The sequence below is a fragment of the Anopheles arabiensis genome, chromosome 2 (assembly GCF_016920715.1).
Source record: "Anopheles arabiensis isolate DONGOLA chromosome 2, AaraD3, whole genome shotgun sequence".
Taxonomy (NCBI): domain Eukaryota; kingdom Metazoa; phylum Arthropoda; class Insecta; order Diptera; family Culicidae; genus Anopheles; species Anopheles arabiensis.
In genome coordinates, this window is record NC_053517.1 from 44795258 (window position 1) to 44812786 (window position 17529).

Here is a 17529-nt window from a genome sequence, read left to right on the forward strand (position 1 = left end):
CGCGTGTATGTGTGAGATTGTCGAAGCAAATAGAGAAAGAGGGCAGCATTTCGATTTCAGTGGAAATCGAATAATCGAACATAAATGCAATTTTCCAAATCTTTGCTCACCTGTTTCCTTTTGTGTTTGCGCTTGTTCCGGGATTGATTCAGTGCAGACCTGAAGTGAAATGTGTTTTTATTGCGTATTTTTTTTTTACATATTATTTCAAAGCATTATATGGCTGCAAAGTGTAATATAATAAATAAACAACACAATGTTGCTGCTACTGAATTGCTATCAGTACTATTCAATAATAATATTGATTTCATTTTCGTTCATACACTAGTTTGTTGAAAAATGTTTGCTTCTAAGTTGTATTCACTACAAGGACTAATAATGTACAGTAATATTTATCTGTTTCAAGCTTCGGTTTGAATATCCTAAATCAATTATGCATTTGTAAACCAAACACGATCATAAATAGATAAATAAATTATTTTGGATTGATTTATCCATAGCAGGACAGTAAGTCCTACGTATGAGGAGACGGTCCAACTGCGGCTTGAACCCGTGACGGGCATGTGGTTAAGTATAGCGTTTTTCCAGGAAGTCAAACCACCAGGTTTCTATTTCTAGCCACAAACTGAAAGCTCAGCCTGTCACTAGAACAATATTCATCCTCCGGGTTGTATTCATTTTTTCATTTTTTAACCTTTTTGATAACATATTTATGTATTAGCCAAAAAATATGTTCTCATAATTTCAGCTGCCAACTATCAAACACTATATGAAAAGGCACGCTAGTATCGTAAAACCCCCCTACGCAAATCTTTACGGTAGATGTTTTAATAGCTAACCCTAGATTTAATGACGTTAGAAGCTCAACATTGATTATGTTCAATTGTACGCTTTTTTTGCATCCTATGCTGTTTTGCAGCCTAATAACAGTGATAACAAGGATTTGGGTAAACATATACTTTTAACAATTCTTATTTTTTAAAAAGCGTTTTAGTTTTGCGACATTGCAAATAATGGCAGCACCATGGAATTATTCATAGGACGGTTAAAAAAATGTGTAAAGAAAGCGTTGACGTGGAAATAACAAACAAACTAGTAGATTGATAAACATTTTTCATTTTTGTAACACACACAAATTACACAAGCTCAAAAAAAATGCGAAATTTTGTAATAAGTTCGGCTTTGGTTTCACACTTTCACTGTTAATGAACTATTTCTCTCTCTCCATCCATCGAGTACGAGGTGTCGCCATCAACTCCCTCCTACGAATTAGACTCTATGTTCGGGCTGAACTACTGATAAACAAGTATTTCGTCTTCATCGCACTGATCCTCTTCTTGCTGCTTCGCGCAGTATCTTTACTTAACAAATAGAATACGGTAATTTTTACAGTCAAGCAATGTTCCTAGCAAAATCTTAAGTTCAACAGTGTCTAGCATCGTACAGTGTGCAAATTGAAATATTGATGATACTACTAGCGACTTGCTATAAGAATGTTTCGTCCAATCTGATGCTTTCATTCGACCCTACCCACCAAAGGGTGCAAAGATCACTCCATACCATCTGAAAAAAACATCGCTGATAGGCACAGTGTTCTGTTGCTGTTGCCCGAAAACCGTTCCATCAATCCCGCCCATACGGATTTGTCGCTGTCAAAGAGTGATGTGGGATTATATATCACTATGCGTAGTTGTGGACACAGAAAGGGCGAAAAGTGGCAGTGGGCCACCAAAGTGATTCAATGGGCAGTCGATTAATTTTTCACCAGCCAAACGCACATTTCGCATGCGAATGACTTGTGGCGGGCGGATGACGAGGTGGCACAAGCGAGTATTGTTTTTCATTTTGGACGTTGAAGTTAATTAACGAAATAAGATCATCGATCATTGCGGTACAGCTTCCTACGTGGAACACAGTGAGACGTACTTAAGGTTTGACAGAACGATTACTCCCAGTCACTTGTTGCTAGCAATTTATGAGTCTGTTCAACAGAGGTCATTAATACTTTTGATTGGTAAATAACGTAAAAATAAAAAAAAGCTTATGTAGAGTTGTTTAATTTAATTTTTTTTTCAAAAATACAAGAGTTTCTGAACTCTTATTACAACACTGATGTTGACAATAAAAATAAAAGAATTGGGTTTTTATCATGATTGATCGACGATTGTACGTCCAATCGATTTTGTGATGATGATGATGATGATGATTATGATGATTCTATCGCTCTTTAAACTTTATTAAAACTCAAAAATAATCGACCATGCAAACTTAATACTAAATAATGTGTAAATGTTGAAGCTCAACTTAGCAGTAATTGAACTATAACACCTCGTTGTGCTTTATGCATGTATAATCTCGCTTTAAACTACTCTTACATTTGGGAGAATAAATATCCAAATCCGATGTGGGAACTAGTGATAGAATGTTAGCTAGGGTTTCTTACGAGTTTGCTTTGAATTGCATTTGATCGGAGTAATCCAGATTCAATCGAAGCCAATTGGATTCAATTTGAGAGATTCGGCGCATTCGAAGTCATTTCGGAGTTGGACCCAGATTAAGAATGTCGGAGTCGGAGTGGATTCACGAATCCAATCTGGAGCTCCCATCACTAGTGGGAACCTGTACGAGATATGATATGTAAGCTAGTCAATAATATTTTGGTTAAAACAGTTTGCTTCCTGCCAAATTGGCTCGATTTTTAATTAAGCTGTTTCCTCATAACTTACTATCTTTTAGTTGGTAAAAATAATTAGCCTGTCTAATAGAAAGTGACTCAACTCGGTGTAGAATTTGTTAATTATGAGGCTGTAATGCACCAATGACACTACTCAACAACTTACTTCCTGAAAGTACCGGATCGGAGAAACAAAGCAACTAAACAAATAGCACACGATTTAGCTTGATTTTTCACCTCACTTGCCGTAAGAAGCCAAACCGCCCGTCAAATGGGCAGCCCATTTCACAATCTATTTGCTGGATTCGTGATGAATGTTTCGATCCCGCACGAGGGTGTACGTCCCCGGCACGACGATTCATTCTGCCTTTCACTGGAAGCTAATCAATCGCTATCCGTCCTTCACGTTGCGCTATTTTTCCTCCTGACCAAGGGTAAACTGCTCTCTTCCGGTTTGCTACTACACCAACGCCGTTAGTACGGGTGGCTTACAAATAGCACCGCCGCACCGTGCAAGGAAACCAAGAACATGAGCGCGTCCTTTTCGTTGTTTTTATTTGCACTCGCCTGGCCAGTGGGTAAGCTGGCGTAAAAGCACACGAGAGCCAACGCCGTCCATTGAATGTTGTCGCAGCCATGTTTCTGCGCTCTTGCTCGCTGTAAGCGGTGACTGTATTTTTTGCGTGTATTCTGCATCTTCTCAACGGCTGGGTGTTGGGTTTGGAAAACAAATGGCATTGCAAAGGCCAACTGCGAAGACTTACTTTGCTACGCGATGAGTTACCAAGGACCGGTACCATGATCGATTTTCTCTTGCAACGTGCAAAACTCCAACGTTTCACAGTCTGGCCGCATCGGAAATCGATGGTGCTAGAAATGGTACGGGAGATAGTGAAAGTGTGTTATAGGAAGAAGTATATACAGAGAATGAAAAAGAGAGAGAGAGAGAAAGAGAGAGTGAGAAAAAGACAGAGCGGCTTGGTGGTCCTCCTGTTGATTTACGAGCAGTCGTTGCCAACGTGCCAGCATCGTGCCATTTTACCCTCTCCAAAGCGACTGCCACAAAGTGTCCCTTGCTAAAAGCCACGAGCCTGAACATCTCTGCATTCCCGGCATTCCCAGGCACAGGCACAACAGACCGCAACGTTAGCGCTGGAGGGAGGCCACCTCGGGAGGAAAAGTGAATAGATCACCCGGCAGTGTAGCCGTGTGCGTGAATGTGTAGGAAAACTGGCCCACCCCGTTAGTACCACGGTTCGCGCAGGAGGAAGGTCAATAACGTGGCAATAAATAATATTTGCTCTGGTGCGCCATCTGCCTCGACCCAGATAGCGGCAATTTCCGGTGTTCGCCAGAATTGAACCGTTTTCACACGCTTTCGTGGGTGCTTTCCGAGCACCGTCGAACACGCCGTGTACACCTTGCCGCGTCGAAAACCGGAAAACAGCCCAACACTCCCCGGAAAGGACGGAATGGCAAAATGGTGTTGTCCGCTCCAAAAAAGGTGTTGGCTGGAGAGAGAGAGCATCCCGGCTTCACCCTCCCGAAACTCGCCGTAACCAAGGACGGCGACTGGTTTTTTCAGCATTCGTTGAAATGTTTCATTTCATTCATTTTACCGATGATTGGTTTGATTATTGTGAATAATGTTTTGCACGATAGGGCGTGCGAGAAGTGCTTTTTTTAGGGCACGACATCGTGCCTGTGTCTGGGAATACCTACAGAAAGGACGGCCGCTTTTCAGTGTTCGCTGGTTTTTGTGGGTTTGCTACCGCCAGTCGAGCAATGCGATGAAACTGTGTCGTATTATGGCAGTGTTGAGGACCGCGGCTTAGTGATAATAACGACTCATGCTCGATTTACTGATTAAAGGAAGTTGAACGCTGCATGGCATAAAAAATGATTTACTTCTTCGGTGGTATGGTAAGGTGCATCCTGGGTCACGCAATCGGCAAACATCGAAACAAATGTGTAAAAAAAATCAAATTTAAACAATCACGTCACAATGGGCTTTGTTTGTTCAATACAGGGTTTCCCACGATTTATTGGTTGGATTCCATATTTTTTCGGTGCGTTCCCACGATTTTTTTTGCCGATTCCCAAAATTTTTTGTTCAATGGTATTGATATCCAATCGGACGGTACCAATAAATTATGGGAACGAACCTAAAATATTTGGTATACGATGAATAAATCATGAGACGAGCCCAAAAAATTATGGGAACTGACCAATAAATCGTGGTAAACCCTGTAAATTTATTATATGATCGCCTCCATAATAGTACATCTTATTGAGTTTTTTTTAAATTTTATCTTTTGATTAAAACCATCAACCGATATTAGGAGCAACAGAACACTCTCAATATTTAATCTTGGAAAAATAAAAATGCATTTGCTTTCCAAATTAATGTAAACTACTTACTTGCTTACTTACTTATCCGGTGATACAACTGCTTTGTCTCAGAACTGGGCAGTGTTCATGTCTCAGAGACGTATGTGAGTACCGGTACTATATAAATGCTATATAGTCTCAGCTTCGTCCGTCGCGACAGGTTATTTGAGGTGAAATGCTTTTTCAGGCTGTAGAATGACCGGTTGGCAGCCAGCATCCTTGCGCGCAGCTCTGCTACCATGTTATAGTCGTTGCTGACCTTTGACCTAAGATAGTTGAACTCTGGGACCTTAAAGTGCGGTTACCTACATCTGTACGTAAGTTTGGATTTGTTGTTGGTAGGGCCGCTGATGTTGCCACCATCAGTTTGGACTTTGCCTCGTTTATGTGCAATCCGAGGTTCTCGAGAGCCGCAGACCAATGATGTCTATACCATCAGCTTATGCCAGAATCTGGGTTGACTTATAGAATATGGTTCCCGTAGTCTCCACCCTCGAGTCACGGATGGCTCTCTCTAGCGCCAGGTTGAATAGGAAACAGGCAAACCCGTCCCCCTGGCGTAGACCTTTGGTGGCAGCAAAAGGTCCTGAGTGTTTTCCATCCACCTTCACCTGGCAAGTGACGTTGGTCATAGTCATTCTAACTAGCCTTATCAGTTTGGCCGAGATTCTTAAACAGCTCATAGCGTCGTACAGTTTGACCCATGACCAGGGTCTATCATATGCGGCTTTGAAATCAATCAAGAGATGATAAGTGTTGTGTCTGTATTCTGCCATTCTCCAAGATCTCCCACATGGTGAAGATCTGATCAGTGGTTGGTTTTCCGTTTCGAATCCTCTTTGATAGTTTCCGACTGTAAGTAATGTAGGTAATGTAATGTAAACTACGCTGAACCCTACCATTGAACACTTTGATATGGAAATGTTTATAATCATTAGAAAATACCTGCTGTATCTGGGTAGTATGATCATCCTTGTCCACTAAACTTGCGCATACATGGTTGAAATTCATAATAAACCCGGATGTTCCTATTTGAATGTGTTATTTTTTCACATAGCCTTTGTTAACATTTGCAGCGAACGTTCTCGATATGAGGTTCGTTTGGTTAAATGATAATTAAAATGCATTCTTGAACGAAAAAACTGAAATGTATCTGAAGAGACTGAAAACGGTTATTTAATCTGGTGGTGGTTCTCTTCTGAGACACAATACGAGTTAAGTTCCAGTGAATCAACGTGTCAACTACAGGTATTGGTGTTTACTGCTTGAATTGCCATTACTCCAGAAATCTGGTATACAACTGGGCTCATCAATGCTTTCGACAGTGCATTTATAAGTGCCTGTCAGATATCTCGGAGCTTCGGAGGTCTTTGACTCTTGTACTCTTTTTACGACACACTTTTCTGTATTCTACAATGCCTACAATGGATTTGACTCAGGCATTGAGACTCAGGATGGTGTAGCTAACCACTCATAGGAGTGTACTGCATGCTTCTTCTTCTTTGACACAACAACCGTTGTCGGTCAAGGTCTGTCTATATCACTAATCGGCTTGGATTTCAGTAACTTGTTGTTTAATAAAGCAGAATAGTCAGCCCTACGTATGGGGGCACGGTCCATTCGGGCCTTGAATCCATGACGGCCATGTTTTATTAAGTCGTACGAGTTGACGACTGGTACACAAGACCGGCAACTGCGATGAGATGGTGTACTGCGTGCATCCATCTGAAATCCAATTCCAACCAACTCAATTGACAGAGACTGGGGTTTTCTTTAACAGCAAAATTTGAAGCATCCAAAGCACTGCAGCTAGAATATGATTCTATTTTCGTTTCTCGTGCGTCTATTACGACCCCAATAAAAGTTTAATGTTGGCGATGGTTCTAGCGAGTAAAAACTTATCATACCCATGGTTTGATGTGTTCCAAAAGACTGTCTTAAACGATGGTCGTATTTGCCCGAATGATCTTTCGGTGCCATTCGCAAAGCACGGCAGTCAAGTTCATCCTTTCGGTTGTTTATTTTGCTGCGCTAAAGCTTAAGCTACGCAACAAAATCGTGGTCTACCGAAAGATTTATCGGTACGTTTATGTCCTGCCCTCTAACATTTACGCTTTATGTTGCCCTTTGCTACCTCTCCCGCTCTCGAGAAACCCCTACGGAATCCCTTCGCTTCTACTCACTCCAGTGGATAGGACAATCATTTTCTGCGTGGGAGAGCATACTCTGTGCCCCGTGCACAGTAAAGGAGCCGTTGTGCCACCGTATTGCTAATCCCGGTCACGTAGATCCGCTCTTCCGGATAATTTAATTTTAATCGGATGCCAAATGGCGGTGGGCTGCAGCTGGCACCATGCGCAGATCCGTGGCGAGTATCCGTTCCTCGTTTGCATCTTGTTGGGCTGGCGCGCGGCTACATGTTCAATACCGATGGTCAGTTCTGTTGAATGAAATTCCATCCACGGCTGGCGATAAATGCACGCATACTTTGACTGGGGTCGTGGCCTATCATATAGCTTTCCACACTGCGCGCTTCCAATTCCCGAGAGTTGGTTTCACGGCATTCGATGCTGTTTCTAGGCTGGAGAGTTTGTGGGCGTGATGTGTATTTTTTGCAGCACGACGAGAATACTTCGACCAAGGGGCCTTTTACCATCCAACGCGGCTCGGGAAAGGAATGTTTGTGATTTTTCCGTTGGCGTTTTGCGGCTTCCCAAGGATTTCGAGGAATTGGATGGCGTGTGTGAGTATGTGTCCATGCAGGATTTCATCGCCGATCATGATGATTGGATCCCATTCGAAGGGACATCACCATCAGCAATGCTTTTCTGCTCTTTCGTTCAGTCAGACTAAACGTTTACAGAGACTAGGTTCATAGTACCGTTTTCAGGAACACAATCTTCGAGGCGAAATCAACTACTTCAATTAGTACTTCAATTCAGTATCATACACAGGATCACAATTCAGTTGTTCACCAAGCGAGGGTAATAGTTCTCAGCTGGACTCATCGACCCAAGTTCAAAGAATTCCATTCAAGAAGGGTTTTATAATTTGAACAATTATTAGAGCACTCCTCGTGATATTTCCACCCATGATACGATACAGGGTTTTCCAGGAGTTCTCATAGCTGTGGGACACTTTATTGACTCTTTCTTTCATGAAATGAACTTATTGTAATGGGAATTGGACTCTGTAGTACCCTTGTTGGACAAATCCAATAGGAATTTCCAACGAGCCTGTCCAACAAGGGTGCCATAGAGTTCAATTTCCAAAGGATGAAGTTCACTTTCAATGGGAAAGAGTCTAGGAAGTGTCCCACAACTATGAGAACCCCTGGAAAACCCTGTAATACGATCGATACCGTCCACGTGATACCTTCAACTGTCGGTCCTGCGGGAAATGGGGCAATGCCTTCAGCACAACAGCTCGGTCGAATTGGACAGCATCAAAATGCTCCCCGGTCAGCTCATCTTCTTACATTCGGTGAGCCATTGCTGAGAGCAGGATTACATGTTTATTCCGTTTATCCCGATAGGAGGTTTATTGCTTTTGCCCATCCACACTGCTCCGTTTTAGTTTAGTTCCTCTTTTGCTGTTTCTCCCACTCTCGCACGGTATACGGGCTCTTCCACAGCTCCTTTCCCTTGTGTTTCGAGCCGACCAAACTAATCGTATACACCGGAAGGACGGTACAACCGCAACAATATACATCCCGCCCCGTCTCGATTGATGCGTAGGCCGTTTGTCACCGATGGACTGCGCTAGTGCTACAGTCCAGTTTCCGTTACCCCACCGCCCATCGCACGTTCATATTCTTCTCAACCGGAATGATGAACCGGAAGCACCGGATGCTGGGAACAGATGGCTGGCTAGCAGCCGACCTGTCAGCACCTCGGCACCCGGCCCCCTGGACGATGGGCGATTTATTTATCCATCTTTCCGCTCGATGGGGTTGCCGATCGATAAAGTCGGATTTCAATCATCCGCCTCCAACCGGGTGGAAAAGTTTTCGCTTGCTGCTGGTAGGATAGTTTATCTGCCGAGTTGGGTAGTTGGGAAGGAGCGGGCCAGGCTGTTGCACAGTGCTAGTGGCACGAATATCGAAAATGTTTCCCTCAGAGTGGTCAGCAAAGCATGGGAGTGTGAGGGAAAAGTAAGGCATTTTCTCGTACACAATGTATCATGCTGTATTCTGATATTAAAATTCTTTCACAATGTTGGTCAACTAGCATCGCAGTTTCGTTTGGACGAGATGTACGCGTTTTGGTATTGAGTTGTGTATAAAAATCAGCTTTCAATCATCAAACCTGCAACATAAATCATTCGTTAGTGCTAACTAGAGCAGTCTTGAATTCCTTTGGCTGCTTGATCACTCCAAAATTAAACATAAAAAATCAAATCTCCCTCATTGGTTTACACTTCATCCCACCAGTGCATCAGAAACCATACTTCGCCAGCAGTCGCGCTAGTGCCATCCAAAACAACACTCGATTGATTCAAATTTCGCTCCTCCTTCAGCACGTTTCACTCACCACTCGCCTTCCCGATCCCGTCGCCCCTCCTCATCGCCCAGGTCCTCCCATCCAGTGCCGGATATCCGTTTTGCTTCGGCTCGCCATATTCAACCACCCACGATTCCCGTCATCTACCGACTGTCTGTAGGCGCAGCAGATGAATTCCACAATCACAGCATCTCCTCCCGTTCCTGCCTATGGGAGGGCAACCGCGTCATTGTTATTCTCTTTCCGCTATCCATCCGCGCACGTCCCACCCGCACCCACCGCAGCTGTCCGGAATGCTGGAAGCAAGCAAAGTGTCCGATTTCATTCAAGTTTTCCTCTTCCGGCATGCTTACTCACACGGCACGCGTATCGCGCCAGCTTCTGCCTATTGTTGAACTGGAGCTTTTTAGAATGTCCCTGCTCTGTTCTGTGCTCCATCTTGTTCTACTACTCTATTCTCCCATTCGCTCTATTTCGCAATTTATTGCCTTCTCGCTCTACTGTGTTTTTTTAGTTTATACCTCTCTCTCTCACACGTACACACACACATGCACGATACAATGTAGCTGGCATAAATCTACGCCATCATGCCAGCGTCCACGTAGACGCAGCACGAAAAAGCTGTCCGGCTGTTTTCCCCTCCTTTATTTTGCGTAATCGAACGCTGTTCAACTGTCCTGCACGAATACAGGCGCTTTTTATCTGCACAGCAGCACACACACAGATGGACGAAAAAGCGGTGGTGTTTGAAACCAAAACAAAACACGGTGCTAACATTTTCATCCATCGCGTTTCATCGTTAGAAGGCTCAACGCATAAGCAATACCGTACGCGTTCACGCACACAAGTACGTGTATGCGAGCTTTAACCGAAAGCTGGCAAGGCTTCGTCAGTCGTCGGGGTGGTAGTTTCTCCTCCCCGGTCTGACAAACGACCCGGTGCGCATGACGGGTCAAACACACACACATACCTTTACTGCCAACTGGCTGATACTGGTTTGGCTGGCTGGCTGGCTGGCTGGTGCCGAGATCCTGTCCAAACTGCCATTGATTCGCCTACGCACAAAGCTTCCCGTTGGCTTCCGCTGTCTGTCCTACCGCTTGCCTACCATTCAGGCGCTCACTGCAAGATGATGGGAGGGTGACGGCGGGAGATTTCATTCATTCAACTCTCGGGTCGCTCGGGAAGCTTTCCGATTGTGTCGTTCGGGTCGCTCGACATTCGGGACCGGATCTGTGGAATTGTTGTTAGTACCAGTGTATAATCGCGTTGGCCGTACACTGGTTGGACGCAATCCTGCACAACAGTTACAGCAGTGCACGCGACCAGTCTGGATGCTATCTGCAAGTTAAGCTCGCTTCCATCGCAAAAGACGCATCGCGCAGCAAGCGGTGAACAGTGCAAGGGCAGAAAATTAAACAGATTGTGCATCGAAGGTGAACAGTTTTTGCTAATACACCTGACAAACGGAACACATTTCCGAGCAAACTTCCTCGCATCGGTGTAAAACTTTGTTTCAACTCCCTTGCCACTACTTAAGTACGTACCCCCCGGAGAAGTATAGTGCATCTTTGCACGCGTGTCGGCCTATCGGTTCAGCGAATAAGTGTCTGTGGAGTGATAAAGCGTTTGATTGGATTGCTGTTACCGTCTGCTCGCGTGCTGCAATGTGTGATCAAACGATGCCACCAACAAGTGTGACAGAAGTGTGCTTTTAATCGGACTGTCCCTACGCCAGTCTCGATCGTTTCGATCGGCGTGTCGGCACGAGGGCGTCCTTTCCAGTATCATGAGCGACGTTTACAACCGCCAGCGTGAGTGGTTGAATTGTTGTGCGATAAGTGGCGATTACACGTAGTGGCACCACACTTGAAATCACAGCGCCCTCGCCCTTTTGTGTGTCCAAGTGTCCACACCAAAACTGGCCTAGGCCGAGCAACGTCCACGACCAGCGGCACTTAAGTGTCCATCGTCTGTGCTAGCTGCCTGTGAAGTGGCCGCGTTTGTGTGCGTGGTAGGTGTGCTGTCTCGAAGCTTTTGAGCAAGGCTCGCTGGAGTGAGCGTGTGGTCGAGTGTAGCGAAGTGTATGTACCTGTCCTCTGTCTAGGTGTGTGCGTGTATCTCTGTGTGTGTGTTTCTGTGTATGTGTGCGTCCAGACGTATGTGAGCGGGAAAATAAACATGAAACGTCTAAATCGTCCCCGGGCACTGGTCTGTCATCTGCTGCTGGCGATCAACATTCTAACTGTTTGCTGCAGCAGCAGCAGCTTAGGTAGCAGCAGCAGCAGCAGCAGCAGCAGCAGCAGCACTGATGTCACCATCGCTGCAGGTAATTGTCGTGTAAATGGTATTGCCACTTCCACCCACCAGCTTGTATCGCTTGAATGGTTATATTTAGAGCAGCTGTCGATCGATACTCTATACCCACGGCCAATCTAGCACCGTCTGCATCTTCCCCGAATGGTTCGGATTTTCCGCTCGAAAAACCCCACCTCACTCGAACAGGGCCGGGTAGTATTTCTATCGCACTGGTATGGTGGTATCGTAGCCAGTTTGTTTGGTAAGCGTATTTCTATCGCCTAACCCAGAACGATACCACTGGACAGCTAATTTGCGAACCTGAAGATAAAACAAATCGACCAGCGCGAATGCACGTCCATTGGACCGTTTGAAATGGAAACCTTATCCTTGGGAATCAAATAAGCCCTACAAAGGAACGATATCAAGGCGTTTTCTACAGAATATTCTAAATATAGTGTATTACAAAACCTAAATTAATCATTTCCCCGAACTATTCTGCCAGAGAGCGCATAATTCTACCCATTACAATTTAATACAGCCAATTTTACCTTGAATTCAATTTGCCTCTGTTTTTAAAAGTTACGTTCTTATCGTTTGCACGAGGAGTACCGAGCACCTGGAAAACTCCAACTGAGGGCAGCAACAAAATTAACACCACATAAGTAAGTTTGTGTTTCGCTCTTGAGCAATCAAGCCCCACTACAAGCATAGCTCGTCCTTTCTGCCTGTGTTGGGGCTGCCGTGTCAGACCGTGCGCCTTGGCAGAATAAGAAGCACTAAATTTAATTTATGCTTCGTTTTACCCACCCCAAAAAACCATCGCCAAGTCATAGGGCGACCAGGTGTTGGGGGTTCACGTGAAAGATCCTCAAAATAAGTAGCTCATAACATCGCATTCCAACAGTTGGATTTTCCAGACAGTCGGGCAAAAAAAAAAAAACGTCGAGGAACCAGAAACCGAGCAAGACAAAACGAGCAACACAAACCAGAAAAAGCCAGGCACAACTTTGTGCGTTTAATTTGGAAATTGTCTATCGTTCACTCTTTCGCTCTTTTTTGCCGTGTTTGGTGTTTCATCGTCCTCTTACTGCTTCGAGGCTTTCCTAAATTTTAAAACAGGAATTTCCACTACGAAAACAAAAAAAAAGAAATAAACAGTAACAGACTAGACGTGCGAAAAGCGCTGCAAACTGCTGCAACGAAGATAACGATATGGTGAGGAGTGGCAAATTGGAGCAAAAAAGTTTACCGCTTCCCCAAAATTGTCTACACCATAGTGGAGTGATGTTTGCCGGTGAAGTTGTCATCCTGTCACCTTTAGCTCAAAGAAGCGGATGAATAGCTGTTCATGATTATGTTTTCCCTCACCTTAATGTGTTTCACTTAACAAAAAAAAAAAACGTTTGGTTTGTTTCGTGGAAAATTAATTTCTATTCATTACGCTTCAGCTGGCGAGCTTTTCAAACGATTGTATTATCATAAAATACGTACACTGAAAAAAGCGTTGTAATCACACTTTAAGCCAGAGGAATACATATGTTGTTGGTAAAGCGCTGTACACTGGTAGAAACGTGACAAAGCGCAAAAAAGTAACGTTTAAAAATTAAGCATGTTAATTAACATTCATTGCATCATTTTGGAAGCCAGCCTTTCGGTTCATTTGCCACCGAAACAGTTGCCTCTGGTGTTATTTTTTTTTTTAAGTCGTGATGCAGATGATCAATGAACCGTTCGATTGGAAATGGAAACGTAGCAGATGTAGAATAAATTAATCGCTTTGTTTGTGCACCTTCCGAGTGACATTAATAACCGTGTTTACATACGCAACACGCTCCACACACCGCATAAAGCTTTGAATGTGCATATCACCCGTAGGTGTGCGGCATGATTGCATCGTTTGGGGCAAAAAAAACAATCATTAAATACCGTTCTTCTTAAATTTTATTTTTCGACCTCAATCCAGCACAAACAAAATGCAATCGATCCGATTCAACGTTAAACTACGAACCATAGACACACACAAACTCAGCAACGGTGAAATCCACTGACACACCGTCAAAGCATGGCGTGCAACACTTGCATTGATTCGAGATGTGTTGCTGTAGTTGTAGTGACAACGGAAACAACAACACGATTGCTATAAAACACGCCGAATGAAATATGCTCACCGCACAGAAGTTAACTGCTTCGGGTAGATCGGGTGGCATAAATTATGCACCGAGCCATCATGAGCTTACCGTTCCGCTGGGCCACTCCAGGGAAAAAGAATACCGACGGAAGCTTCGCAGGTTTTATGCAATTAAACCCCTTCCACCCAACACCTAGCGCAGCTATTTTTCTGTACCGAGCTGGAGCTACAAATAAATGAGATTCGTTTCTAGAGATTCCTTTTTTTTTTGCGCGCGTGTGTGTGTCTGTCGTTTTCCACTGTGCTGCGCTGTGCCGTTGCTTTATTTTTATTTATTTTGTACCCTTAACCCGTGTGCGAAAGGGAACATTTTTCCCCAGTCCACACTGTCTGAGCTGCAGCAGGATGAAAATAAGTTGCTTTCGGTGAAATTTATCACCCATTCACGGGCATTTGTTGCAGCAATGTACGGAGTGGCGGGAGGGGGGTTAGGTACAGAGTGACCCGGGGGAAACGAGCAAAAAGGATATTTGGAAAGAGAGAGCGAGCGATAGATAGAGAGGGAGACAGAGAGAGAAAGCCCCAACGCAAAAAAAAAGGTTAAGTGCTTTTCCACCTACGGTTTTGCGAAACTGAACCCGAGTTGCCGCCGGTCGGTCGTCATAAATAACTAATTAATCTCCGTGCCTATTTTTTATTCACGAGCAGGCATTACGGAGCAAACGAGATTTCCTCGCACCACCACAAGGTCATTTTTGGCGATGGCTTCCAGCTTGCTGCTATTTTTCACGTCCCATTAGGTACGGAGCTGCTGAGCTTTCCAGGCCGGCGTAGTAGACGTTTTCCTACATGCTCATCTAACTGGTGAGCTGGAGATGTAACTCGCGACCCCATTACCATCACCGACGCCCGCCCAAACCTGTGGCAAACCGGTGTGAACCGCGGTCTTTCAGTTGGTCCGTTTGTTTCCCCACGAGATGATTACCATCCCACCGGGAAGGGAACTTATAATTTCCTCACCCAAGCAACGCAACTCCGTGTGGTGGCAGTGTTGCCACGCGCATTTGGGCGCTGTGTTTGTTTTAATTTCCTGCACTCAGGCAGGGCCTTTTATTATACACACGCGCGCGCGCTTTTTCCCGAGCTCGTCGCGCCTGGTAGTTATGCAATAACGAATGAGTAAGTAGTCGGTTTTTTTTTGGCGAAATTGCGCCACTCACCCGAGCCAGCGCAAAGAAATGCTTAATTGAGCTTAATTACACACCCGTTGCTGGATGGGCCGGGTTGCTCGGAGTTTGTTGTACTTGCTCAACCCATCCACCCGCAAGCTACACATTTGCACGCAAACGTAATAAAAGCAGGCAGAGGTTTGGTACGGTGAGCGCCGTCCCTTTTTTACCCTTTTGGATACACGCACACATGGCCCGCCGGCAGCCGGAATGCGTTCTGTTCTGTGTGTTTGATGAAAGCCCGTCGGCTCTCACGCATCATGGGCCGTGTAAAACGTTACGCTAAATTTCCTACCATCCATCCAATATTGGCTACAGCTCGGCGCGTTTCGGTATGGTGCGTTTCGGTACCACCTCCCCCGAAGGGTAGTTTGACGTGCCAACACGTGCGCTTCAGCAACACACTACGCCTAGGTCCGAAAACTCCGCATGATGGTTGTCGTGTGTCTCGACCCCCCTGACGTCTTTACACCACACCACACTTGGACGCTTGCAAACGTGTTCCATTGGTGTGATTGGAACGGTGAGACAGGATCGAACGATTGGGTGAAGGATGCTCTTCTTTGAGGCGAGCAATACGAAGTAAATTAGATGTGCTTCAAAATCCTTGCTAATGCGATAAGTAGCTTTTTCCCAACGGCCAAAGACAACGACCGGTACCGAGGGCCGATGCCTGATCCTCGGTTGCTTGTGCCACGTTGAGCTACCTGTTTGCTTTATTTTCCTGCCCCCAAAAGATGTATGTGTCTTGTGCGTGATGAAAGATGCTTTCAGCCAGGGCGGATTGAGAGTGATGCGTGTGTAAGAGGAAAATCAGCTCGATTTCGTCGGTAGGTGGTTTTGTGGAAAGGTTTTCCGTGAACTCTTTGAAAGAGATTTGTGAGCAGCATACGAATCGTGATCTTGTATAGGTACGTAACAAGCCAAATAAAACACTGTATGTGAAGGAAAATTCTTCTTTAATCATTATGTAGCTTTTTATTTTTATTATTTTCACAATTTTATATCATATGTCTTGATGAGACCTATTGATCTAGTACATAAACGTGACGGCTCCTACAAGACTGACCGTGTGTGTTTTTCATTCGAATCGTCCCCCCATACCAAGGACAGACTATCCGATGGTGGAGCAGGAAATATGAGAAAGAAAACCCAAGTTAAGGACTTTACTCTAAATCTCATTTTACACACTATTGTATTTTTGAACATTCATGGGATAAAAACGACATTGTGATCGAACTATTTGGAACTTAAATTTATTGTATTCGTTTTCCCGCTATTCTCGGTGTACACGAATTTGCGATTAGTCGCGATTCCTCTATATGACACTAATATATGACTCTAATATGATAGCTACATGTGATTTCAAATTAGTATTTTTGATAGATTTAATGCTCTTTGGTTAATTTTACTGGTAACTATACTAACAGTTTTCATGGACTGAATACGATAAATTTTGCGCAAACATATCACTATACAAATTCTACTAAATTTCCAACGCTATATCTTACGCTGTTTTAATTTTCTAATTCTTACGCTAATTCGCTAATTCCTGCACACTTACTGCCGGTTATGGTTTGTCGACTGAATCGGTTCCTAGACTGGCATAGGTTCAGTAATCAGGTTCAAGACCGGAATTAAGTCATGTACAGTTCTTGAATCAGAAAATGGTGATATATTGGTGTCAGGAGGTAGTATGGGTTTTGTTTTGGTTTTAGGTCTCTTAAGGGGTCGTCATAAGTACCTCATTTTAATTGGTTTTGGAGACTATTGTTTTAGACGTATTCTTTACGGTAAAGAGGATCTTTGAAATTTAGTTGCGTAGCCTGGCAAAATTATCTAGTTGAAATCAAAGTTCTGTTTTGATATTTGTATTTCCCTTCGAACCGGTAGTATAAACTATTTATATACATTAATTCGCAATACGTGAAAACGTGATATACTTTATTGGGCTCGGTTCCGTATGATAGCGTATATCGGATAATTAATGTATGTGTGTTAAGAAAAGCTGTAGTTTAACCGGAGCGGTTTTTTCTCTAAATTTACCCTAGACCATAGAAAATTAAATTTTTACCTCATTTTATAACATTCACTAAAAATAGCAAATAAAAAAATTCCAGCAATTCAAATGAAAGGCTTTTGAATAGCGTATAACAAACAATCTTACAAAATCTTCTACACTTATATTCATAATTGAAAGTTACATTATTTTTATTTAACACCATATCTACCAAACTATTTGTGAGAAAGTAATCAGCTCTAATTTGCTACAAGTCATATATAACAAGAGTACATCAACAAAAT

General features: G+C 43.8%; 1 pseudogene; it reads left to right on the forward strand.

Annotated features, from left to right (window-relative positions):
• Window positions 1-10844: 10844 nt before the first annotated feature.
• LOC120898378 overlaps window positions 10845-17529 on the forward strand; it is a 51836-nt pseudogene continuing 45151 nt past the window's right edge.